The 27880-nt window shown below is 41.3% G+C and overlaps 1 long non-coding RNA gene across 9 annotated transcripts in view; it reads left to right on the forward strand.

Moving 5' to 3' along the window:
• Positions 1-24169, forward strand: part of LOC110544626 (uncharacterized) — a 52878-nt gene extending 28709 nt beyond the window's left edge. For 5 of the 9 annotated variants that reach the window (XR_009588474.1, XR_009588480.1, XR_009588481.1 and 2 more), the window contains one exon: positions 13431-24169. This is a non-coding gene — a long non-coding RNA (uncharacterized LOC110544626). Of the gene's footprint in view, positions 1-6267; positions 6484-13430 lie in introns of all 9 variants that reach the window. The other 4 variants (XR_009588479.1, XR_009588477.1, XR_009588476.1 and 1 more) reach the window with 2 other exon arrangements.
• The last annotated feature ends 3711 nt before the right edge of the window (positions 24170-27880 follow it).

The following is a 27880-nucleotide window of genomic DNA, read 5'->3' on the forward strand; positions in this document are numbered from 1 at the left end:
CAATTCATAGAGATACTTGACTGCCTCTGCCTCAGAAGTGCTGTGATTAAAGGTGTGCACCACTATGTGAGCCCAGATATAGGACAGTTTCAAAAAGTATATAAAGAACACATAATTTATCTCTTTTTCTTTTATGTGTATATATTGATACTTTTTTTTTTTTTTTTTTAGGATTACAGGCATGGCCCTTTGTCAGTTTTATTTAGTTACTTTAGGCTAATGGTCTAAGCACTTCATGCATTTTCTGGTTCTCATGCATGTCAGAAGAAGCCATCAGTTGGTTCTGGGACTGGTTGTGAACCATTATGTAGATGCTGGGAAATGAACCCAGGGTATCTGGAAGAATAGCCAGACCTCTTAACAACTAAGCCATCTCTTCAGCCCGTGATAATAGTTTTGAAGTGTGTTTTGCTTTGTTTTTATTTTTTGAGAGGGAATCTGGCAGAATAGGCTATGCTGGCCTTGAAGTCACTATTATAGCCTAGATTGGTCCCAAATTTGCAGTGATCTTCTTGCCTCAGACTCCCTGAGTGATGGGATTATACATAAGTGTTTATCATGCACAGTATTGAAAACACTTTTAGGATCCTATTGGCAGTAAAATTTGCAGACTGTAACCCGAGTACTTTCGATTATCTCTCATTTGGTGAATCATGATTGTCTTACTATATTTTTGTAATTTGTAAATTTTAAAGTGTTTTAGCTGGGTACAGTGGAGCACACCTGTAATCCCAGCACTCTGGGGGACAGAGACATGACCCCCCCCCCAAAAAACCCAACAATATCCGTTGCCTAAATCAAAAAGAAATTTTCTGTTGCTGTTAAAACCTTCCCCTTGTAAGCCTATTAATTTCTTCTATGAGGTAATTTAATGATAGATTGACTGAAATACTGTCAAGCTTTCGATATATAGTTGAATTCTAATGTTGATAGTACAGATAAACCTTCTTAGTATTTTCACATTAATGGCATTGCAATATTTTGGATGCTTTTAGGAGTGCTAATATCAAACCTCTTTTCTTTGTTTTTTTTTTCTTTAAGTTTTTTTTTTATTTATTTTTATTATTAGTTACATTTTATTAACTCTGTATCCCAGTTGTATCCTGCTCCCTCATTCCCTCCCAATCCCATCCTCCCTCCCTCATCTCCCCCCTTTCCAAGTCTACTGATTGGGGAGGACCTCCTCCCCTTTCATCTGACCCTGTTTTATCAAGTATCTTCAGGACTGGATGCAAAGTCCTCTGTGGTGTGGCCTAGCAAGGCTGCTCCTCCCTTGGGGGGTGGGGAGGTCAAAGAGCCTGCCATTGAGTTCCTGTCAGAAATAGTCCCTGTTCCCCTTACTATGGAAACCAATTGGTTGCTGAGCTACCACGGGCTACATTCGAGCAGAGGTTCTAGATTATATCTATACATGGTCCTTGGTGGAATATCAGTCTCAGAAAAGACCCCTGTGCCCAGATATATTTGGTCCTTGTGGAGATCCTATCCTCTCCATGTCTTAACTAATTCCCCCTTCTTTCATATGAGTCCCTGCACTCTGCTGAAGGTTTGGTTATGCGTCTAAGCATCTGCTTTGATACACTGCTAGGCTCCTGTCCTGTTACCTGTTTTCTCCTACATCCAATGCCCATCCCATTTGTCTTTCTAAGTGAGGATTGATTCTCTTACCCCAGCTCTTCTTTCTTGTTTATCTTCTTTAGGTGTATAGATTTCATTATGTTTATCATATTTTATAGGTCTATATAAGTGAGTATATACCATGTGTGTCTTTCTCCTTCTGAGATACCTGACTCAGAATGGTCTTTTCTAGACCCTACCATTTCCTGCAAATTTCATGATTTCCTTGTTTTTGATAGCTGAGTAGTATTCCATTGTGTAAAAATACCACAATTTCTGTAAACATTCCACTGTTTCTACTTGATTGATTTCTGCCCTGAGTTTGATTATTTCCAGCCTTCTGCTCCTCTTGAGTGTATTTGCTTCTTTTTTTTTTCTAGGGCTTTCAGTTGGGCTATTAAGTTGCTTGTATGAGATGTCACAAAGTTCTTCTTGAGGGCACTTGGAGTGCTATGAATTTTCCTCTAAGCACTGTTTTCATTGTTGCCCATAAATTATGGTATGTTGTACCTGAAGTCACTCTGATGCAAAAATATTAGTGATTTTTCTTCTGGTTTGTTTTGTTGTTACCTTTCTTTGTAATCACAGATTTAGGGGTGGTAGCCCGTCACTAGACCTTGGAAAACAGTTTGAGACAAACATGTTTGGTCTGAGGCATGGGGTCTCGGGGTGGGGGGAGGACACCCACCACAACCCCTTCCTTTAGCTTCTCTGAACTCAAACAACACTTGAAAGTTGGGCCTAGCTTATTTCAGCCATTCTATATATGACCTTTATTTATTTCCTGTCCATTATATTTATTTATTTTATGTGTATGTTTATTTGTCACTTTGATACTGTCAGGTCTTGCGCTGTCTGTTCAGTGTTTGATGTAATGAGTCATAAGGTTCAACTTAAATCTCCCTCCTTCCTCACACTCCTCGTGTTGCTAAAATGTTATCTTGAGCGCACTGTTTTCTCTCTCTCCCTTTCTTTCTCTCTGCCTCTCTTTCTCTCCCCAACCCCTCTCTCCTTTGGTTTTTCAGTACAGGTTTCTAACAGCCTTGGCTATCCTGGATTTGTTTTGTAGACCTTTCTCTCATATGTTGCCCCCTCCGAATGCCTACTGCAGTATTATAATTAATTTTTTTACCTTGAAATTATTGTTGTTCACTGTGTCTCCATTTCCTTCCCAACTGTTGTACTCTTCATAGTATATAAGTTACATCTAAACATGGTAGTGATGGAGATAGCAGCATACGCCTTTAATCCTAGGACTTGGGAGGAAAAGGCAGGAGGATCTGTGGGTTTCAGGCCAGCCTGATCTATAGAGCAAGATACAGAACAGCCAGGACTACAAAGAGAAACCTTGTCTTGAAAAAACGAAAACAACACTACCAACAAAAAACCATGGTTTTCAAATTATTCCGTATAGTAGTTGTACTTCAAGAAATTATTAAACAACAACAACAAAACGATGTTATTAGCTTGACTGGTGCTGTTTATATTTCTTTCATGTGCATTTGAATTGTTGTCTAGTATCCTGGAGGTCTTTCTTTTGGAGTTAACTTGCTACTATGGAATTCTCATCTCTTTTGGTTTTCTTTGACCTTGGTAGTTTCTCTTTATTCACGAAGGACAGTTATTCTGGGCATAGCACTTGCAATTGCCTTTTTTTTTTTCTTTGAACAGTTTGAGGATGTTCTTCTCTTTTTCTGGTGTGCATGACTTACCCTGAGGATCTGCTAGTTGTCTTATTGAAAACCCACCAACCATAAGGTGCTTCTTTTTGCCCTTTGTAAATTCTCTTTTCAATGTCTTTGACTGTGACAGCTTCACTATCCTGACCAGATTTGTGTGTCATGTTTTACCTTTTTGGCCGTATATTCAATCATGGATTGAATCCCGTTTTTTAATCAAAGCGAGGGACTGACCACTGTCCACATTTTTTTTGCTTCCTCATTTACTCACCTTTTGTGATTTACACATTTGTTATGTCTCCCTACTATAGTACTCTTCTAAGATAGCTCGTGGTGGTGTAGCATGCTACATTGTATCAGTAGTGTTGTTTCCCATATATGTTTGATTACAGCATACCACCCTTTTCACCAACATTTACTGTGATAATTAATGTTGAGGCTTTTCCCTTTGAACTTATTTGTATTGTGAATGTATAGTGAGGTGCTGCCCTTAATTATAGCTGGAGTGTGCTGTTGTTTCCAGTGCTCAAGTTTTAACCCAAGACCTTGCACATGGTAGGCAAGTGCTGTACTTGCACACCTTAATCTTGAAAGTCCACTTGACTTGTTAACCTCATTGAAGGTCTCACTTTGCAAATGAAACTCTTACTGTGCCCCTACTTGACATGTTCCCATTTAATCATCACCATCACCACCTGTTGAGGCATCCTAGAGAGGTTTCATAGGTAACTAATAGCAGAGCATACTTTGACCTCGCTCCTCATAGGCTTCACTTTTAATTGTAAGAATTTGGTGAAACAAAAAGAGTGGACTCTATAATTGTATCTAATTTACAGGTAGAAAACAAACTCAGGAGTTCTGGGGATTTCAGATAATGGCCTTTTGGAGGCTGTTCCTGTACCTTGGTAGAGCACATTCATTGTGTGTTTTTATGCAGGATCAATCCTTAGCACTGAGAAAAAGATAGGAAGATGATTTAATTCCACCTGTATATTTTATTTTTGGAAAAGCTAACTATAACTTTGATCTAAGGTTAGTCTGATCTACACAGAATGAGATCCAAAACAGCGCTATACAAAAAAAAAAAAAAAAAAAAAAAAAAAAACAGAAGGGGAGAAAGACTAATACTAGGCTAGGTGGTGTCATGTTTGCAAATGTTAATCAGTGGTTCTGAAGGGAGATTTAAAGATTTAAGTGGCAGGTTATGGACAAAATTTATCCTGACATTCTTGGCCTTGAATGCATTTAGAGGATTTGCTGCCCTTCTCTAAAGGTTGAGTCTCAAGACAATGACCAGAAAATAGGTTATATTGCAAGTTTAATTTTGTTCAAAATGAATGAGAATTAACCTTCAGCCATTACAACTATGGGAGCTACTGTTCATCTGAGATGACTATTGATGGGTTGTCAATTTCAAATTTTAAGGATAAGAAGACCTTAAGAGTCTTCCTATTTCTGGGGAGGGGCAGCTGAGGAGATGAGAGACGGAGGGTGGATTGAGAGGGGGTTACCGCTAGGATACAAAGTGAGAAAACTAATTTATAAAATATAAATGAAAAAGAGTCTTCTATATCAAATTGGTGGTTAGACTATAATCTCAATCCGCAGCCTAAATTCATTGATCACACTGTCAAATAGCTTTTAATTTATCAGTAACTTCATTTGCAAGATGTGGGAGGGGCTTTTTAAAAGTCTTTCTCCTCCTCAGACCTCTTTGTAATGTTGAGCTAAGAATGTTTTTTTACAGCTTTAACTCATTTATTAGCTTTTTTTCTCCTGAATTTTTAGTTTTCCTCTGAGCAATCAAGATATTGAATTAGTCGCATGTTAGCATTTATGTAGATAATTATAGAAATTCGGGTATATATATACTCTTGAGGGAGGATATGTACAAAATGCTATATAGATCAGAGGATAAATCATTTTAGTAATTTCAAAGATGGCAGAAGTCCAGATAACTGATATCTATGAATTAAACCTTAAAGGCTGACTAAAAGTTTTGTTATGGGATATATAGAGGAACACTATGATGTATTACCAGAGAATTTTACAGAAATACAACAGGGAAGGATTTTTCTGTCAAAAACATGGACATAGACTTCTGAATTACAGAACACATAAGCAGCTTATGAAATCAGGCTATGAATTTTGCTAAGAGTAGTACCTTAGTTTGAGTCTTGTAGAATTTTGATATTTATTCTCTGCCTGTCTGTCTCTCTCTTTCCCTAGAGGTAATTTCTTTTCAAAAGAATACATTAAATTCTTGGTAATAGCACGCTGCTGATTCTTAGTGAATCATTGAAATACTAGCATTCCTGAATCCCGGGTTATTTTCATCCATTCCACTCTATTTTCTCTATCAGTGTTTCTTCACAATTTTCTTATTGTTTCATATAACATTTGAAGGAATAATCTTATAAACTTTTTTTTCTACTTAAGACCTATAGTATTCATCTTTAGGGTTCATATAATGGATTTATGACCAGGACAATTATACTTAAGTAGATAGCTTTTTTTTTATGAGGGTCTATGTTAAACACTAACTTGGAGGTATTAAAGGGAATATTTGGGAAAGGAAGCCCTAAGCTTTAGAACAAGCCAGGAAAAAATGAATTCCTATGTTTATGAAGGTTGCTGTTAATAATGGTATTGACAACGACAGGGATTAAAAGAAAGTTAACTACTACTATATTTTTTAAATCATCAGTGGTGTTGGGGGCGATGTTGGTACTGTTGTCAATGATACACTAGGGTGATGTCACATTAGATATTTTTCTTCCTCCAGTCCATGTAGGAAACTAGATGATTATTCCACTGAATAAAGTTTTTGTATAAACACAGAAAAGCCTGTTTTGAAAATGATCACAGCTTACCTGAAACCTAATTCTACCTGCTAACTAGCTATGTTATTTAATGACTATTAACATAATACGACAAACCTTGGTTTCATCATACCATGCTTAATTTTCAGGTTTTTCATGAAGATATTCATCAAGAATAGTACGGGCGTTCTCGCTTTCTCAAATTACAGCATTAATTGCTAGTTATTGGGATAGTCAACTCATAAGAGGAAGAAACAACAGCAGGCCTTGGTGAGCAGGAGGACTTCATGTATCCAGCAGCAACATAGAGTGGTGTTCCTTTGAAGAAATCCTACTCGGATGGATGATAATACAACACTTAGCAGGTGTATTATCATTGTCCATGGCTATGGCTCTCATCTATCAGACTCAATCCTTAAGGGCAAGGAGGCACCTTATCCATCTTTGTATTCACAGTGCCTAATCCGGTGCTCATTGTAGGCTTCATTAAATGTTTTGTTGCATGAAAAAATGAACCATCAACAGACATTAATTGGGTGCCTGCTCTGTGATCCCTATGGTTTCAGCTTGTTCCTGCCAGTTGCCTACAACGTCTAAGCTTTCTTCAGGGTGCTTAATTCTGAAGCTTATTCCCGTCTTATCACACTGTTTTGTGTAGTGTAATGAGAGTGAATATATTTGATCTACTGGACCGTTTCCAAATAACTGATTATTTGTCCCTTGATTGTCTTTTAGAAAAAGGGAAAATAGCAGCCCAAGTATCTTAGATGTCATACTTGATAATATATCTCTTATGAAGTACTCCATTTGTATCCCTGTGTTTTGGAATTGCCAGTCTGAAGATGTTGCAAGGCAGATGTTACTATGGTTCCTACCGATTACCCCCTAGGTTGGACCAGAATGTTCACTGAGTAAGCACTTCATCCTCAATCTGGGATGTGCCATTATATTTGCTATTCATTTTGCCCAGGTTTAGTCCTAACCTGCAGCTATAGGTTTTATTTCGGTTATATCTTCCAAAGGATACAGTCCTTCATAGTCATGGCAGGGAATACGGCACAAAAGACAGGGAAAGCATGGCATGAGTGAGAACAGGAAGAGAGGCCATTGTAGAAAACATCAATCTTGCCCCTAGTGACATATCTCTACCAATGTTCTACCTCTGAAAGGTCCCAAAACATTCTCAGATGGTCCCACCAGTGTTCGAATACAAAATAAGCCAATAAGGATATTGCTGTGCAGAAAGGAAAACCTGTCTCCCGGTAGAACAGAGATTGAGATGAGAGGAGCTATCTCTTAACAGGTACAGACAAAGCAAGAAAAAAGAAAATGACCATGGAGTGGTCTTAGAAGGATTTGAGGTCAGGAATAGGCTCTGGCTAAGAACAAGTAGTATCAATAAGATTCGTGGCTTTCATTTTTGTTTCTTTTTGTTTGAAACAAAATCCTGTTCGTTTTGGCTGTGTGGAGTCTCCCCACACAGATTTACTAGTCCCCAAACTTGGAGCAATCCTGCTTCTACCTCCCCATTGATAGAATTCTGTGCAACTAAACTTGACAAACATGAATGTTGAGTGCTGGGGACATAGGTCAGTGATAGACTATTTGCCTAGCAAACATAAAACATGGTCAGTTTCAGGCCTCAGTATGGAGAGACGTGGGTATTTGGTACTTTGAAACTACATGTGCTTATCAATCAGAGCAATTATTGTACTATACTCTATTTTAGGATAAAGTATAAACAAGTGCAAGTTAGTAACACTTAAAAACACGACACATAAAAGCCATTCTAGGATCAGGATGTAGAATTTCCCTTTGATCTTATGAAAGGCAGCGAGAGTTTTTCGAGGTTAAGTCAGAAGAATATTCTTTGAACCAACACTGCAAACATACCTTTCTCCTGTTTGTTTTTTTTGTTTGTTTGTTTGTTTTGTTTTTGTTTTTCCACTGGACACTCATGTCCTTCAACCAGACAGTTCAGAGACAGGTACAGAACACCCTTAAGGACTCCCAACTTATTTGTAGAACACATCATTGTACAATCAGAATCCTGGAGTTTGTGCTACCTGTCACCCCAAATGTAGTTTTAAAATTGCTTTGGATTATTCTATATTATTGGTTTTAAAACTTGCACGTAACTCATAAAACCTATGACTTATAAAACCTCATTCATTTGCCCTAGGTAAATTATAGTATCTGATGACAAAGCCATAAAAGTGGGATTACTAGGACATTACAAAACCATGGGTCTGGGCTAATGGAACTCTTGTTCTTGAGTATAGGTTTTGCGGTTGCTACCATGACTTCAGATGGGTGGTATCACACCCATGGCACCTAAGTTTCCTTGAGATGGTTTATTTAGACAGTGGTGTCTATGCCTTCCATTCTGATCAGTCTTCTGCTACTTCTCCCCATCTCAGTCCTCCTTTTATATTTTCAAACCTTATTGCATGGACTAGAACCACCACTGCTTTAGAACTGTGGTAAAGGACTTCTTTGCCTTGTTATAATGGTAAGGGAAATGTTTTAGACTTAAAGAATTTCTGTGATTTTTTTAAAAATGTGTATACTCTTAGCTGTGGTCGCCTTTCCTTCTCTTTCTATTTGACCAAGAATATCCATATGTATTATTTGTTTTTATTTTACGCTCATTGAAGTTTTGCCTGCATGTTAGTCTGACTGAGGGTGTCAGAACCCCTGGAACTGGAGTTCCAGACAGTTGTGAGCTGACACGTGGGTGATGGGAATTGAACCCAGGACCTCTCAAAAAGCAGCAAGTGTGCTTAACCACTGAGCCCTCTCTCCAGTACCGTGCTGAGAGGTTGTTTTTTTTTTAATATTCCTTTAGTTATTTTATGTGTGATTGCATGAGTTTATGTGCCCCAGATGCGTGTAGATGCCTATGGAGAACAGGGGATGTCATATCTCCAGTAACTGGAGCTAATAATACTGAGGAGATAGAAGCAGGGGGATCAGGAGATTATGACTAGACTCAGCTACATGGTGAGTTTGGGGCCAAGCCTGGGTGACCTAAGATTCTGTCTCAAGTCAAAATCAATGAGCTAATGGGCTAGCAACAAACCAGTATAAATTTCATTTAAAAAAAAAATACCCTAATGATTTAAAAAAAAATACTTCTAAATATAAATTGTGTAACGTTTTATTTTTATAACCAGAGAAAAATATCACAACTACAGGGCTACAATAGCACAATGATGAATGTGTGACAAAGGACATTGAGCGTTAGTTAGAGCTACTGAATGTGGCTTCTGGGAGCTGAAACCCAGTCTTCTGCCAGAAAAGCAATCTTTCTTAATCACTGAACCATTGCAGCTTTTATCATGACAGCATATTGGGAAAGGGCTGGAGAAATGTCTCAGTGGTAAATTGCTTGTAGCATGAGTACAAGCACCTGAGTTTGATCTGCAACAAGTACCTAAACTCTGAGCCCAGTGGCAAGCAACTGTCATTCCAGCAGTTAGGGGAAGGGTGTCAGTGACAAGTGGATTACTGGAGCTCAGTGGCCAGCCAGCCTAGCCAAATATTGAACTCTAACTGCTCTGAGACCTTGTCTCAAATAATAATATTGGAGTGATTGGCCGCAACCTCTAGCGTCCACGCTCATACATGTGCCTACATATGAACACATATGCACATAAAATGGCACCAGGCTTGCCTGAAGAGCTCTTCTTCCAAAGCCTGGTAATTTGTTGTGATAGTGAAAGCCTTTATATTATGGATGTGGTTTCTACAATAGGTAAATGGGCTTCTGCTGATCTTTCTCTGTTAACCAAACTAGGATAACATGTTTTCCAATGAATCATTTCCAGTTGTCTGAATTCAGCAAACATTAACGTCATCATTGCCTGCAGGATTCTGTGGTCATACTTTTATGTGGAGTGTTGTGATGGCTGTTCTTTAACTGCTGGTGTTCATAGATTTTTTTTTTTCTTTTTCTTGCTCTTATGACAGTGGTCATTTTTGCATTCCTGGCCTCCAGCCAAGACAGTTAGTTAGTATGTTAGTATGTTGGCATCCTGCTTCTGGGTTGCCTAGCAACATATGATGTCATAATGTTTTGCCAGCCAGGCGTGGTTCCATTGCTCCCTAAAAGGATCAACCCCCATTTTGTCTCTCTCTTGGCTCTTGCCCTCTCCTCTCTGTCTGTCAGGGAGCCCCCCTTTCTTATCATGTCTCACTCTCTCCTTCTCCTGCTCTCTTCATCTCCATCTGATAAACCTCTCTCATATAAAATCCGTTGTGCACTTTGGTGCTCTGAAATGGAAGGTGCTGTCCTGATATCACATGTTCTAGTCACACCAGGACCCCTCTAATCAAACAGACCCCTTTTGGACCATGGATGCTTGCAACAGGTTTATTCTTCTCCATCTATCCCTAACCATCTATGCCTGAAAACCTTTACTTTCTTTCAGTTGCCTTTAGCTTGCACACCTGTCCTAAATTCTTACCTAACAATTTATATAACTTTCTCCTTGGCTTGCATTTATAAGACTTCCTTAATCATAACTGTTTATTTTATCTCCTTTTACACTAGAAAAATAACAACTCTCATTTTAATTTGGTATGTGTTTTTATAAAATTTCAAAGTTATAAAGGTCTATGCAGATTAAGCTAATTTAGAATGTACCTCTAACTGCCTATGTCTTGATCAATTCCTAAATTAATAAATACTATTTCTCCTGCCGTGAGCTGCCTATGATCAAGATTCACCACTATGCTTTATGGCTAATGGGTTTGATATAATAAATTCAAGTATAATTTTAAAATTGCTTTATACTGTTCCATGATATTGTTGGTTTTAAAACTAATAACTCCAGTTACTACCTACAGGTTTTTACCAATATTCTAAATTAAGATCTATTAATTATAGAGGTATTTTATGTTAAAACATGGTCATTCTGCTATAAATTTACTATCAAAAGGTTGAAATATACTTGGTTTTGTTTTCTAAAAATAGTATTATTATTGATCTATGGTATAGGCTTAGACTTTTATAAGCTATAAACTCTTTATATCCTAAATCATACAAAAAAACTGTTATGCTCCCAATTTAATGGACTATGTTTATGACTTACAAGGCTACAACTTAACAGGGACAAAACCCAAAGCCCTAATATTTAATGCAAATTAATAGTTAGTCATCTCAGGTTATCAAGTCCTCCAACATATCCAAAAATATCTTTATAGTCCTACAGATGCTAACATGGTCTCACTGCTATCTTTAATAAAGAGCTGATTTTAGTAGGTTTATCCTATGTTATATGTCTAATATCCACTTATGAGTGAGTATATATCCTGTGTGTCTTTGCTTCTGGGATACCTCTCTCAGGATGATCTTTTACAGTTCCCACCAGTTAACTGCAAATTTCATGATTTCCTTGTTTTTTATTGCTGAGTAGTATTCCATTGTGTAGATGTATCACAATTTCTATATCCATACCTCAGTTGTGGGGCATCTCAGTTGTTTCTAACTTCTGGGTATTACAAATAACGCTGCTACAAACATGGTTGAGCAAATGTCCTTGTTGTGTACTTGAGCCTCTTTTGGATATATGCCTAGGAGTGGTATGGCTGGATCTTGAGGAAGCGCTATTCCTACTTGTCTGCGAAAGCACCAGTTTGATCTCCAAAGTGGTTGTACAGGTTTACATTCCACCAGCAGTGGAGGAGGGTTCCCCTATTTCCAAATCCTCTCCAGCATGTGTTGTCACTTGAGTTTTTGATCTTAGCCATTCTGATGGGTGTAAGATGAAATCTCAGGGTCATTTTGATTTGCATTTCCCTGATGACTAATGACATTGAACATTTCTTTAAGTGTTTCTCTGGCATTCGATATTCCTTGGGTGAGAATTGGATTACTTGATTTGTTGCTGTTTAACTTCTTGAGTTCTTTATACATACTGGATTTTTTTCCTCTGTCACAAGTAGGGTCGGAGAAGATCCTTTCCAAATCTGTAAGCAGTCGTTTTATTCTGACGACAGTATCTTTTGCTTTACAGAAGCTTTTCAGTTTCATGAGGTCCCATTTATTGAATGTTCGTCTTAGAACCTGTTCTGTTGGTGTTCTGTTCAGAAGGTCGTCTCCTATGTCAATGAGTTCCAGGCTCTTCCCCACTTTTTCTTCCAGGTTTCTTGTGTTTGTTTTTATATTGAGCTCTTTGATCCACATGGACTTTAGTTTTGTGCAGGATGATAAATATGGGTCTATTTGCGTTTATATGCATGTAGACATCCAGTTAGACCAGCATCATTTGTTGAAGATGCTATCCTTTTTTCCAATTGTTTGGTTGTGGCATCTTTGTCAAAAACTGGAAAAGATCATCCTAAGTGAGGTATCCTAGAAGCAGAAAAATACACAGGGTATATACTCACTCAGAAGTGGATATTAGATATATACTACAAGATAAACCAACTAAAATTTGTACACCTAAAGAAACTAATCAAGGAGGACTCTGGCTAAAATGTTCAATCTCCATTCAGAAAGGCAAAGAGGGTGGACATCAGAAGAAAGAGAAAGCAGGGAACAACTCAGGAACCTGCCAAAGAGGGCCTCTGAAAGTCTCTACCCTGCAGGGTATCAAAACAGATGTTGAGACTTATGAAAGAAGGGGAAGATAGTAAGATCTGGAGAGGACAGGAGCTCCACAGGAGAGCAACAGAACCAAAAAATCTGGGCATAGTGATCTTTTCTGAGACTGATACTCCAACCAAGGACCATGCATGAAGATAACTGCCCATGGCAGTTCAGTGTCCAATTGGGTATGCAGCCACTCCTGATGAGACCTAATAGACTAGGATCAGAAGGAAGGAAAGGAAGACTTTCCCTATCGGTGGACTTTGGGATGGGCATGCTTGAGGAAGAGGTAGGAAGGGAGTGACTGGAAAGGGAGGAGGGAAGGAGGTACAGGAGGGATACAAAGTGAATAAAGTATAATTAATAAAAATTAAAAAAAAAAGAAAGAACTAAGGATGGTCCCTGAGTCACCATATAGGGTTTGTTAAAAATAATAAGAGAAGAGCCTTCCTGAAAGGCTCATCTGCAGCAAAACCTATGTTCTATATGTTGGCTACTGCTCTGAGGCTGTTGACATTCCCGAACACAAAACAAGAGGTCTGCAATAACCCATCCCACCGGGTTATAGCCAATGGTCAATTCGGTCAGGTGACTGTTTCAAATGCAGCCAAAGGGGCTGCTGTTCCTGCAGCTGCCTCAACAAGCCATGTCCGCCTACCTGCATTTTTCCAGGAGGAAGATGCAAAGGCCACCTTTTTTTTTTTTTTTTTTTTTCAGCTGTGAGGAGGTCCAGTCGACATCGGTTTTGAAGTACTACAGCTACCAACTAGTCAACCCGTTCTCGGAGTGTTAGTATTGTCTGAGCCACTTGCTGGAGGTCCTGGATGAACTGGGAAGAAAGTTAGTGAAGTGGCTAGTCCTGTTGTCCAGGTCCTGACAACTGCCGTGATTCCTGCAACAGCCAAGAGAGGCAAGATTTGAATTACTCTCTTATCCTGCTGGGCACCTCTTGAGTCCACAACTGGGATTGATTGAGGCTCCTTTACATTTATCACTCCCAGCTCGTGGAAGAGGAGTACCAGCATGCAAACTCCTGACCAAACAGCAAGCAGACAATGGTAGACCTGAGTTCGAGAAAGAATTGAGGTATTATTAGCACTAGGGCATTAGGGTTGAGATGAGGTTTCAAGGATTATAGTTTTATTACAATCTAAGGAACTTAGCATTTCTACAGAGTGTGTCTCAGATGCCTGGAAACATCTTGCCATGCCAAAGAGAGTGATATGAAAAAGGCAAGGGGCTGTGGCAACATCAGAGTCAGGGCAGTTAGTGAATGGTGAAGTAAGGTTACTGGACAGAGTCACTGTAGAAGCTGAATTGGTCCTATGTGGTACACACCACCAGCAATCTTTAAAATGTCCCGGTTGGGGCCCATTAAACTGCTTGTAGGCCGAGGTCAGGTTCTGAAGTAGGAGATGAAATGACAGGATTGTACTATGTAGGAGGGGATATTAGAGAGGTAATGACCTTAGAGGAGTGTTTAATTGTCTTCTCATCCCCATCCCCATCCCCAGTGATTGGGTAATTAGGACATATTTTCTTTGGATATTGGTAGTACTTATTGGTAAATCAGGTTTGTAGTGGCGGTAGAGTTTTCCAACAACACCTGCTTCCCATCTGGGATCCCACGGGTCTTGGATGTATAAGTAGAGAGTCGTTTTGTGCAGGGGATGGAGCTTCCTCTGTGCTGGTGCGTGGATATGGTAAGACAAGTGTGGGCAGCCTCCATACCTGTCTGGCCATTTTTTGCAATGATCCTTTGTTTGATCAAAGAGGAAGCAAACAAAAATTCTATCCATTAAGAGAGGAGCGATAGATGTAGGGGTGGTGGCTATTTCAATCGGCTCCTGGCAGCCTCCCATGGAGCAATTTCCCGACCCTGTTTGGAGAGACTGCTTATTATCAATGAAGGGTTTCTTGAACCTTGAATCTCCATATATGGGGATTTCCTTGAACAGAAATAGGCAAGAGGCAGAGGAGGAAAAATACATATCCAATCCAGTAGGGTTGAACTGGAACTGGAGATCTTGGCATCTTTTGGAGCTTGAGGAAGCAGGGTCCTGTTGGAATTGATATATAGGAGGGAGCATTATCTTGAGGAGAGAGGCTAAAAGGCTTCAGTTGTGATAGATGAATCCAGTGAGGGAAGCCCTCAAGCTTAGCAGCTGTGGAGGTCACAAGAATCACCATGAAAAGACCCTGCCATTTAGAAGAAAGAGTTGGGGAATTTTGGAGGAGAGAGAAGGACCTGCCCCCCAATGTTAATAAAAGATGGACAGGGGTTAGTATATGGTCGTGGTAAATAGTGGTCTGTAAAGACCCATAGTAGAGAACGGAGATGACAGAGTAAGGGAGTAAGTAGGTGGTCAGGGAGAGGCAAGGATTTCGCTGAAAGACCAGGAGTTAGGACGGGTCTCCCACACATGAGCTCAAAAGGTGAAATAGATAGAGGTTTTTTAGGCAGAGCTCGTAGCCTGAAAAGGGCCAGGATGAGGAGTTTTACCCAATCATGGTGAAGCTCATGTAATAGTTTAACAAGAATATTTTTTAAGGATTGGTTAGTTCGTTCTATCTTTCCTGAGGACTGTGGATGGTATGAAATATGAAAAGACCAAGCAATATTAAGGGCTTTAGATAAGGTCTGGGAAAACTGAGAAATGAACTCAAGACCGTTGTCTGACTGGAGGGAGGGAGGAATTTCAAAATGTGGGACAATCTCATGGAGAAAGAGCTCTTTTTTAGTAGTGGGAAAAACCTCCACCCATCCCGAGAAGGTGTCCACCAAGACCAGGAGGTACCTGCCACTGCCGACATGTGAGTAGAATCAAGTTGCCAGTCAGTAGCAGGGAGAGAGCCTCTAATCTGGTGGGTAGGGAAAGGCGGGGTACGATATCCTGAGTTCGGATCTGAGGTCTGGCAATTCTTACAAGTGGCAGTAATGGTTTTTAGGAAATGCAAGTACTCAAGGGTAGGCTTCAGGTGAGCTGTGACAAAGTTAGACAATGCTTGACTGTTAGGATGAAAGAGCTAGTGTAGGTAGTTTTTATTTTGCCGTGAGTGAGATGACTCTAGGCCTTTAAGGGCTGGAGTCTTAGCTGCTTCTTCAGCCCGGTTATTTCCCTTGGAAATTATGGAATCATCTGTCCAGTGGGACCGGGAGTGGACTATTCTGATGGCTGTGGGAAGGTGAGAGGCTTCTAGCATGGCCATAATTTGGCCTGCATTGGTTACAGATCCTCCCTTTGCTGTAAGTAACCCATGCTCTCTCCAGATGGCAGCATGGGAGAGAAGAATATGAAAACCATATTTACAGTCCGTATAGATATTAAGGAATTGTCCGTGGGCAAATTGGAAGGCTCGGGTAAGAGCTATTAGTTCAGCCTGTTGATAAGTGGTGTGGGCAGGGAGGGCTTATGCCTCAATCCATCAGTATTCGACACTATGGCATAAGTCGCTTTTCGAGCTCCCTCGTGTACTGCCATCTGTATACCAGGTATAGACAGACAGTCTGAGGTAATGTGCCCTCCTGTATGTGTGAGGGGTGGGGCAATAGTTCCTCTAAAGTTTCAGTGCAAGAGTGAGATGGGGAATAGTCAGAGTTAAGTGGAGGAAGAAGGCTTGAAATATTAAGAGGTGGGCATAGTTGAAAAGTAAGGGTAGAGTCTTCTATTAGCGCCACCTGGAGAGAAAGGACTCTGGAAGAAGGTAAAGTTTGTAAGCCTTTATATGTTAGAAGGTGAGACAGATTGTGAGAAGAGAAGACAATACTAAGTGACCCAAAAGATAGGTTTTTGTACTCTTGAATAAGGAGCTTCGCAGCCGCTAGGGCAAAAATACAGGGCACCCATCCCTGGATCGTCAGGTCTTATTTTTTTGATAGGTATGCTACAGGTGCAAAGGAGGGTCCCAATTGGTGACCCAGGGCTCCAAGGGCATATCCATTTCTTTCTCTTACATAGAGGGAGAAGGGACATGTTAGGTCTGGAAGATGTAGGGCTGGTGTCTCAAGAAGAGCTTGTTGGAGCCTCTGAAAGGGCTTAGTAATAGGCTTAAGAAGAGGTTCATGCAAAGGACCTAAGTCTGCCTCATATAATGGGCAGACAAGAAGGTAAAAGGAGGGCACCCAGGACCATAAGAAACCAGCCATTCCCAGAAACGATAAAATTAGCAGGAACTGTCAGAGACCATATTAGATCTTTTCTATCTAGATTGATGCCCTAGTGCATTGGGGTTATTGTTAGTCCCAGGTAAGTGACCTCAGATGATGATAATTGGACCTTAGAGGATGATACCCGATAGCCCCTGCTGGATAGGAAATTTAAACGAGCAGAAGTGTTATTTTGGCTAACTTATAGGGATGGACTGTAGATTTAGGGAGAGATAAGGAGAGTAGATCAGAAGCTAGAGCTTGGCCAAAAAGGGGTAGAACAGTCCAAGTTAGCTGAGTAGAAACAAGGGTTTCAGGGTCAGTCCAGGTAAAGGCAAAGATATTTTGTGACTGGGTGTCTAAAGGAATAGAGAGAACTGAGAAATGGGATTGGCGACAACAGGTAATAGGCTCCATTGGGCTTTGTAACTGCAAGTATGGGGGTGTTAAAAGGAGAGGAAGTGGGGCGAAGGAGTTTTTTCTTAGAAGCTCAGTGATAATAGGCATAAGTCCTCTATGACTCTTAAGAGGAATGGTTATGGAGCCTGGGCAATATACCAGGTGCGGTTCTGTAGCTGAATGACTATAGGGGAATGGTTTCTCACAACAGAGGGCTTTTGGGCTTCTCAGACGTGGGAGTCCACTTGAGAGGCTGGTAAAGGAAGCAACCTATCAGAACTGGTAGGTAGGGTAGCTAGGAGGAGAGAGGACACTGACAAGCTTTGTGTCACGCCTTAGAAGGCAAGGGAGCCTGCTTCATGGCTGAGGCTGGCTAGATGCCCTCGGCCAGCATTTGGTATTTTTGCTTGCGGGCTTTTTCATCTCTCCCGTGGTACACCTTAAAGGCCAGCACTAAGACTTCTGCCTGTGGAGTCAGAGGTCCTTTCTCCAAGGATTTAACCTTAGCCCTGATGTTGGGGAACCTTTGCGAGAAAAAAATAGGTCATTAGTAGTTGTCTGCCCTCTGTACTAGATTAGTGTGTTGTAAAAGTGCCTTTGTAAGGCACTCTAGGAATTGAGACGGCTTTTCTTTTCTGTCCTGAATGACCTGGAGCGGAGAGAGAACGGGTAGCAGGGGGGTAATAATTGTTGGTGAGGTGAAAGTGGTTGCAATAGTGAGCTGACTAGGACAGCCTATTGCCAGGGAAGGGGGTGAGGATTTTGAAAAAGCTGAAGGAAAGAGGAGGGGGAAGACGCCAGAGGTTGTAAAGATTCTGGAGAAGTTGAAGAGGAAGAAATTGGAGTAGAAAAGTAGGGAGAAGACACCGGAGGTTGTGAGGATTTTAGAGAAGCTGGAGGTTGAGAACAGCGGGGCGGAGGTTCATCTGCAGGGTCAAAAGTAGAGACCTCTTGAAGTTGAGACTTTATAGCTAGAAGAAGTTGGATAGGAGTACAGGAAGAGCAGAGAGAAGGTTTACAGCAGAGAAGAGATAAAGCTTGAACATATGGTATATCCATGGTATATCCATTTACCAGATTTCTGGCAGTAAATAATAAGATACCGTAAAATATTGTGCTTTAATGTGAACCCTTACTTAAAGAATATGCACGCCAGGACTTATTACAGAGGCGTGTGAGCTTAGAGGCCTTTAATTGAGGCTCGATGTGTAATGTTTGAAAATTCTACAGAAGAAAACTCAGTGGGGACACTGGAGGAATGGTTCTCTTATAAGGTGACCCCAAGCATGCACAGTTGGTTCCAGTTGACCAGCCAGGTGTCTTCTAGGTGGCCTCACACATGCCTCCAGAGTACTGTGATTAAAGGCTTGTAGCACCATGCCTGGCTGCAATAATTTTTCAGTACTATAGTCTTTTAAAATATATTTAAATATATAAGTTAAAAAGAAAACTTTTTCTGTCCGTTCCCCTAAAATAAAGCTTTCATGATAAAATGTATCACGAACAATTCAAGAGGAACTTTGTTGGCATCCATAAGCAGGCATCTCTACAGCCAGCACCAAGGGAACCTGGTAAACCAGACATGAGGCATCTGTGACTCCATGTATGGACCACCTGCGGACCACCTGATCTCACCTGCACATGCTCTGGGTCACCTTATAACAGAACTCCCCCCACCCCCTCACCCCCCCCTCTTTCCCTACCCAGAGAAGGTCTCCGTGAGCCCTTTCCTCTTCTCTTAATAAACCTCCCACGTGGAAACAGTTCCGTGGGGCTTGATTTGTGAACATGCCATGTAACTTCTCTGCAAAATCCTAACAAACCTGACTTTCTTTCCATGTAAATAACAAAGCCTGAGTAAGTATGGTCTTAAAGAGCTAATATATAAAATCAGTGGACAAAAAGATTCTAAGGGAAAGCATGATGCAGTAGCAATAGAGCATCTTCTCATCTCTCGGCCTGGGAGAGATTCAGCACACAACGGTGGTAGTGATAGGAAAAGACATTTTATGTGGTGGTATGGGGCTGTGAATCATCAAATCATCACTTTCTTTCTGGATAGCTGTCTTGTCCTCCTGTGGGGAGCCCTTCCTCCCCAAACTCGCCTTGTGCATGTCTGGCCACATTTCTTGCTCCTGCTTTCCTGTGGTCGCTTTGATGTCTTTGTTTTTAGTACCCAAAGGCTTTCTTCTCTACTCTTGGATGTTTCTTATAGATGATAAATGTGTTCTCATTTACACAGTGTTTCTGCTTTGAGCTGTTTGCTTAAGCTCACCATAATGACTACTACACCCTAGTTTATTATTGCTTATAGCACACAACTTCTTTCCAAGTATTAAGGAAATGAACACATTGATCACGTGGTGGTGAATGGTGGTCCTGTTGTTTGAGACAGTGTCTTCTGTATCCAGGCTGGCCTTGAATTGAAGCTCCCAAGTGTAGCTGAAGATGGCCTGGCACTTTTGAAAGTGCATCTCTCTACATAGCCCCGGCTGTCATGGAACTCTATGTAGACCAGGCTGGCCTCAAATTCACAAAACACTGCCTGCCTCTGCTTCCTGAGTGCCAGGATTACAAGCATATACCAGGCGTGATAATTCTACTGAAAGAACCAGGCCTGAGCCCACCCCCTCCCCAAAAGTCACCAGTCCCAGGAACTGGGCCATAGGTCACTAATTCCAGAATGAAAACAATGGAGTCCCCTACCCAAGGAAGAGCCTGGAGAAAACCCAGTGATATTTAACCATCACCCCTAGCAAAGGCTAATCAGTGAAGACCTGGAATTCACCCAGCTGTTCTTTACAATAGGGTGAGTAAAACAATTACCGTTTGCCTTGGCCCTCCAGGCAAACAATTTTCTCCAGACACCCGATATTTGCTAAATGTCAGTCTTTCATAAAACTGCCTACAAAGCTGCCATTTCCCAACCTTGTAACCCTAAATAAAAACCCTCCTCCCCCTGAGCTCAGGGCTCTACACTCAAGAACCACTGAGTCTGGTGAGGGTATGGGCCTGAGGTCATGCTTGTAAGAAAAGACCCTCCTGAATTTGCATGAGTTAGGCTCTTTGGTGGTCTTTGGGGTCCCTGAGACTTGGGCAAAACACACTTTTCGTCTTTCCAGGACTCTCTACATTGACTTCCAGAGCAACTGTGCCAGTCAATATTCATTCCAACAGTTATTAAAAGCTTCCTTTTCCCTACAGCTTTGCTGGCTTCTTCTGGTTTGTTTGTTTGCTTGTGTTTTCTTTGTTTTGATAATAGTCACAGTCTCAAAGCACATTTTCAAATATTGGCCATTTGTGTATGTGTTCAGTTCACTTACTGGCTGGATAATTTGTCCCATCAAAAGAATTTTTTAAATGCTCTAGATTTTATCCTTTGTAATTTTTAAATTTGTTACTATTTTATTAACATTTTTTACTATTATTATTACTGACATTATTATTATTGTTGTATGTGTGTGCATGCATTGCTGTGGCATGTGTATGGAGTCAGATGACAATACTGTGGACTCAGTCCTCTCCTCAGGACTGTATATGAGTTCAAGGGTGGCAAACACGTTTACCTGCAGAGCCATCTCTCCAGCCCTTACCTATTATTTTCATCACTCCATCGTAGGTCTTTGAATATCCTGTATTTCTCATCTGCTACAAATTGCAGAGTAAGGCCGCGTGTAAAGGAATAGCATCAGGGAGGCCTTTCCTTTAACGTGCTCATTACACAAGTCTACACATGTGATAACATGGAATATTAATGTGGCTTAGGTATTGTGCTGTATTTATGGGAAATGTGATTCCCTGGGGAAATCTGTGTGGAATGTGTAAGCTGGCTATATTGTCTTTTTCTCATACTAATAATTATCTAGCACAACCTGTAAAAATGGAAATCATGAAGGTGAAAGAAAACAGTCTGGGGCTGGAGAGATGGCTCAGGGATTAAGAGCACTGGCTGCTCTTCCGGGGGACCAGGGTTCAATTTCCACCATCCACATGGCAGCTCACAACTGCCTGTAACTCCTGTTCCAGGGGATCCAACGACCCTCACACAGACATTGATATGCGGTCAACACACCATTGTATATAAAGTATGAGTAAATAATTTTCAAATACAATTACTCAACATAAGAGTAACAAGGAAAAAGGAAAACCTAACTGCACAACAACTGGGAGGATTAGTGGGGGCTGGGGATTTAGCTCAGCAGGAGAGTGCTTGCAGGCCAGCAGGATGCTCGGGTGGGGGTTGGGTTGGGAGTGAAGGGGAGACAGCAAAAAACAAGAACATGAGCAAAGGAAACTAAAATGGAACCACTGCATGAGGGTGACTCCTAAATTACTTTTTTTTTTTTGGATAAAACAGAAACAGAATTTGTCATAAATGAAGTACTAACTGAATGGAAAAATTGTTCTAACAACTTATGTTAAAAACAACAAATCTAGTTTTTTATTATTAATTAAAACAAATGCTGAAGTGAATTTGTCAAGCCGAAAGGCAAAAATATAGAAGAAAAAGAGAGAATGTATTGATATAGAGATGTTAAGTACATATTCAAATTAGCAAGGGAATAAAATCATTAAAGTTTTCAAAACAAAACTGTTTAATGTCTACAGTGATTTATGAAGGTGTACATAATAAGAAAAGATTCAAATTGTTATTTTAAGATTCAGTATCAGAAGAGGGGTAATAAAATGTGGCAGGATTCCTATCAAAATTAAGTTTTTAGCATCTTAAAATAGAGTATTACAACTTTGTTTTAAGATGCTTCATGGAACCTGCAAACAAAAACTAAAGCAAGTGATCCAAAATCAAAAAGGGGACAAGCATGATGGTGGGAAGGAAGAAAGAGAGGGAAGGAGGTCATAAATTTTAGCATCAATTCTCAAATTATTCAACAAAAGAGAAGAAATAGCCAGGCAGAATTGGACATAAAGACAGACAAGCAGACAGATAGATAAAATAAAAAAGGATTCCCTTTTGGTCTAACTTTGTGAAAAATTGAATTTACTAAGTAATTTACGGGAGCACGGATGAGGGGTTATTTACAGCAGTGTAGGTGACTCCAAAACTCCTGCATCCCATCCCAGCATAGACGACAACCTAATGAAAGCTGCATGAATGGAGCTCTCCAGTCAGTCAAACTTCCACCTCCTATATATTCTGACACCTGAAGACCAGGGGCAGCTGGCAGCATTCAAGGAGTTTAGGGCAATATGCTGGAGAGCAATGAATACAATCTCAGGAGAGGTTGAATAACTCCCCACACCCCTTCTTCAAAGAAGGAATGTTTCCTGCAGATGATCACACACACAGATGCTCTGATTCAGGAAGGCAGTGTCCATGTCATCCTGGAGCACAGTGGTCCACATCAGGTGTCAAAAAAAAAAATAAAAAAAAAAGACAACCAGCAAGCTAACATCCTTAAGGAACACAACAGCAATCTGCAGTTAAATACTAGTATCCATATGTAACAACACTGCAAGACTATTCAGCCCAGTCAAGAAAGAATGATCTCACAGATACAGGGATGCTCCAACATGTACCAATTGGTTAACATAAGGGCAAAATTTTCCAATTGAGGAAGGATAAGCTCACTTAGCAAACAGGTATAGAACAAATGTGCCTTAGCACAATAAAGGCCACATAAGGCTGACATTAACATTGAATGGGGGGAGCTTTCTAAGATCTGTAACTAGACAAGCATTCTGACGTTCACCGTGGTTATTGTCAGCACAAGTCCTAACTAAAGCGGTAAGGCAAGAATGACTGGCATCCAGTTGGAAGACAGGCTGTGGTGTTACCACTGCTTGCAGAAAACATGGCGTTTTACATGGCAAACTCCAATGACTCCGTCTAGAAACTATAAGAGCTCATAAAGTCAGCCAAGCTGCATGATAAACCATTTGTGGGATCTCTTCGCTGTTGTCTGTGGCTGGAGGCCCTGACCATACTGGCTGCAGCCTGGCATGCAGGCACTGCAGGTGGATCCTGTCCGTCCCTTGCTCAACACTTTCACCATCTTCCTCGTGCTGGCAGCTGGCCGCATCACCTCCAAATGTCCTTGATTTGCTGCAGATGCTTCAAAGAGGGCAGCTGCTACTCAGATGGCTGCCAGAGCCTTATGGACTCTCGAAAACAATGGCTGTCACCCTGCTCCTCTACAGACTCATCAACCTGGGCAGCTGTTTCATCCCCTCTTTCTCTGCCCTCTGTGGAGCCCAAATAATGGATTTTCTAAGAGGTACTGGAGGCCTCTAGCCCTGTTGCTGCTGTGTTCCAGATCATCCCCCTGATAATCTACACTGTGAAGGACACACAGACCTTCAGCTTTCATGCCAATCCTGGTCACTTCTTTTCCTATTTGGTTAAGAGATTATTAATGCTGTTGATGGACAGGGCAACATGACAGGGGCTCTGCTGAGGCAGAGTGAGGGTCCCTTCTTGTCATCTTAAAGGGAAGGTGAGGTTCCACAGCACAGGACTGAGGGCCATGCTTGCTGTCTCCTCTGGCTGGCAGTGGGGAGGAAGGGAGCCTGTTAGCCTGGGGCCTAGAAGCTGAGTCAGCTATGGGGGTGGAGAGAGCAAGAATCTAGAAAATCAAGTTATTGGAAGGATCTTGCGAAAAGGCCTGGCCCTGGATAACATTCCTCACCTTGGTTTCTATCAGATAGGGGGTTAGAATACCATAGGATGGCTCATTTCCAAAGGTTCATCAAACTTTCAGTTCAGCTACAAATGAGCAGAAAACACTGGTCCCTGCTAATGACTTCCAGCCAACCTATTTTTTAGCCTCCCCAAACTCCTGTCACCCCACCTACAAGTATAGAGAATTCAGTTACTCATAGCTATACTCCTCTGTGTGCTGATGAATCTGATCAGCTTCCAAATAAACAACATTTAAAATGGAGAGATAAACCCATGCATGGTGTTTTGTTGGAAAAAAAAAAATGTGAAAATGTGGCATAGGGAAACATAACACCTCCATGAAATGCTAAGATCATGTCCTACAGATTATTTTAAAAAAAAGCAAGAGCGCAAGGGGAGGAAAGCTCATGCTTTAGAGTATAAAATTTCTCAATGCACTCTGCCCACCAGCCATTCAGGACTGACACAAAGTCATAAACTGCTTTGTTTTCACTTTCTGAGTCTCCAACACTCAATCTCCCTGTTGGTTTGTTTCTTTATTTTCAAGACAGGGTTTCTCTGTGTAGCCTTGTCTGTCCCGGAACTAAAGAGTATGCTGGCCTCAAACTCATAGCAATCTGCCTGCCTCTGTCACTCAAGTGCCACATGCCACCACCACTAGGCTCTCCTCATTTTTTTTTTCTTTATTCTTTTGTTTGTTTTTGGTTTTCTTGTTTGTTTATTTTTCAAGACAAGGTTTCTCTGTTACACAGAGCCCTGGCTTTCTTGGACTCTCTTTGTAGACGAGGCTGGCCTGCAACTCACAAATATCCACCTGTCTCTGCCTCCGCTAACTTTGTTCTTCTAAAACCCTCTAGTATTCTCATAAACCAAGTACCATTCCTTCTTATGATAGGTGAAAGGAGGTGGGCACAGTTGTCATCCTAGCGATACTTGGAACAAGAGTAGTATTGTTAAAGCAATAACGCTTAAAGTCGTGAAATATTTTTGGTATAAAGTACTTTTATTCTCAGAAAGGGGGAGGGGAGAAAGAGGGCAGGGAGGGAGAGAAAAAGGGGTGTCTCATGACACGGAGAAAGAGACACAGAGAGAGAGAGGGCATGGGTTGGTGGGCAGGCCCATATATCCTGCAAATCTGCTACACCTGGCCCAGGTGATGACAAAGGACTTCATCAGGCCCCTGAAGGCAGGCTAGCCGAATTGCCTGCCCACCATCCAGCATCTTCAATAATGTGGCCCAGAGACAGCCTCAGGAATTCTGAAGGAAGACTCTGTGAGAGAGGTCCTTCCTCAGTAACCCCCCAAGCCTGCTAATATCTGTCCAAAAACAGTAAGGTTCTCCCCTCAGGAGCTGAGACTCTACCATTATTTAGAATGTGGACACTGAGTCAGTCTAGCTGCTTCCAGCTGACACTGTGGTTGTAAGGGTTTAGGGTTCTCCATCCCTGCTGACTTCCAGGCACTGGAGGACTATCCTGGAACCAGATCGATGGAACTAGATTGCTCCCGGACCATCTGAGTGTGAAAAATCTGTGAATAAGAGGAGATAGAATTTAGACAGCAGTTGAGTGCACAAGGTCCAGGGATGGACAGCTTCACTCCTAAGGTTATAATAGATTTAACCCATTTCCACAAACAGAGATCCAGAGATCCATTTCTGAAGCTGTCCACCAAAGGCTGGTGCTGGTCTGCACTTATGTATGCAACTGAGTCTATGGCTTTAGATGGGCAGCCGTGATCACCTTCATTGGATATGACCTTTCCTGCTGCTGACCCCTAACTATGAGGATGACCTCCAGAGCAATGACAAGCCCAGGCACTTCTTCTCTATGTCTGCCTGCTATGGGAGGGAACCTCTGAGAGAAATCCTGCTTCCAGGTAGATCCGGAGGAGGAAGCTGTTCTCCAAACTACATATGGTTTGGCAGTGTTTGAATGCCCAAAACTAGTCAAGTACGCTGGAGACAAGGCTGGGTGTTTAAGAGCTTGTGTTCTTCTAGATATTCAAACTTCCATCCCAGCACCCATGTCAGCTGGCTTACAACTCCAGGGGAGCCAACAGCTTCCTCTGCCCTCTATGGCCACCCACACACAGGTCCCATGTATACACACACTTACATATAAAAGAATAAATGAATGAGGGTTGGAGGGATGGCTCCACGGTTAAGAGCACTGGCTGTTCTTTTGATTTAATTTGTTGTGCTTTCCCAATACTTCGTTGTTTACTTGTCAGCATGATGCATCAGGCAAGCCTTACTTACTGGCACTAGTTTACCAGCACTGTGTTCACTTCTTTGCTTTGTATCATGGTCTTAAATCTTCATGAGATTTCATGCTCTCCCATCTGTTCAGTTAGTTTTGAAGCTACATTGTGATAGTGTTCAATACTATGAACTTGATAAATATTTAAATGTGCGGGTGATTGTAGTATTAATCAACTATACACACATCTGTCCCCTTTTCAGGTCTACTATTCCCTGATAGACAGCAATATTAAATTATGATATTTTGAAGCACTCCAATAGCTTTTCAGTTCAAGTGAAATGATGAGACATGTATGATTAAACTAAAGAAGTGAATAGAATTAGTGAGGAAAGCATGTCAAATCTGAGGTAGGGTTTTTCTGAGTTCCAGAACAGCCAAGGCTACACTGAGAAACCCTGTATGGGGCACAGGGATGGGAGGGTTAAGCGGTAAGATATCCGAGATAGAGAATGGAGGGAAGGATCATCTGGGGCTCAGCTGGTAGAATGCTTGCAGGCAAGCTAGAGAAACTGAGTTCAAGTCCCAGGGCATACCACACATGCACACACACACACACACACACAGACAGGCACATGCACACATGCATGCATGAGGGCACACAGACACACGTGAAATACCACTCAGAAGGAAATACCAAAGAATGAAAATTTAATTTTTTTGGGTATTGGTTTAAAGGTTAAAGCACAAACATAAACAAAAGCCTGCCAGGTGGAGGAACTATTCTTACTGCATTCTTATCCTGCCCACTAGAGATACAGTTTCTAGGAAACTGACCCTGATGGCCAGGCCAGAACCCTTTATGGTCTTGGCTCCTAATGTAAACCAACCATTTCAAAATTCAATTTCCCTTACCCAATCACGTAAGGCCAAGTCATGTAACTCCCTGGTTGGGTTTTTTCCCTTTAAAACTTTATTCCCCTAGAACACCCCCCCACACCCCCTGCCTTGCTGCTTCAACCCTCTCCTGCTTCCACAGGAAGTTTTACTACACTGGCTCAAGCTTGGATTAAACAAACTCTTATGTGTTTTGTAGCAGAGTGGATTCCTAGTGGTCTTTGGGGATCTCATGACCTGGGACTAACAAGGAAAGGTGCACCTTATCTCTGGAGGTCTCTGAAAAACTTGGAGGAAACTCAACTAGCCTCTAGACAGTGGGACCCACACTTCAGCCTTTTGTTGATGATAAGTGGATCATGGGTGAAAATAATCAATCTTTCTTTAGCTGTTTCCTGCTGACTATAGGGCTGTGATAGGGAGGTCAAAAGGCTGAAATGTTGGTCAAGCCCAGGAAGAGTAGGCTGTTTTGATGCTGTGCAGGGTCTATGAGAACATCTGTGGTTGGGCGTGAAAGTGCAGATCTGGCTTGATACAGTCTGTGAGTTTATACTAGAACTCCTGTGGATAGCTCTTTGGCCATGTCTGGGATGTAGGACAGCAGATTCTGGCAGGATACTGGATTGTATATATAAGCAGAAGACACATTTAAGTAGGTAACAGAGAGAATTTCTTTAGGTGTACATTATTTTTAGTTGTACATTTGAAAGTTTGGGAGGGTGAACAGAGATGGAAGAAGAGACCTGAACATAGGAGCCTCCATTTACCCAAGGGAACCTCCATTTACCAGATTGTTGATAGTAGTTTAAAAGATTTTGCTTTGAATCTATCATCTAAGGAAACTGAGGCCAAGTTTGGTTGCTGAAGCATGTAAGCCTAGAAG

This window comes from Meriones unguiculatus, chromosome X (assembly GCF_030254825.1).
Source record: "Meriones unguiculatus strain TT.TT164.6M chromosome X, Bangor_MerUng_6.1, whole genome shotgun sequence".
In the NCBI taxonomy this organism is placed as follows: domain Eukaryota; kingdom Metazoa; phylum Chordata; class Mammalia; order Rodentia; family Muridae; genus Meriones; species Meriones unguiculatus.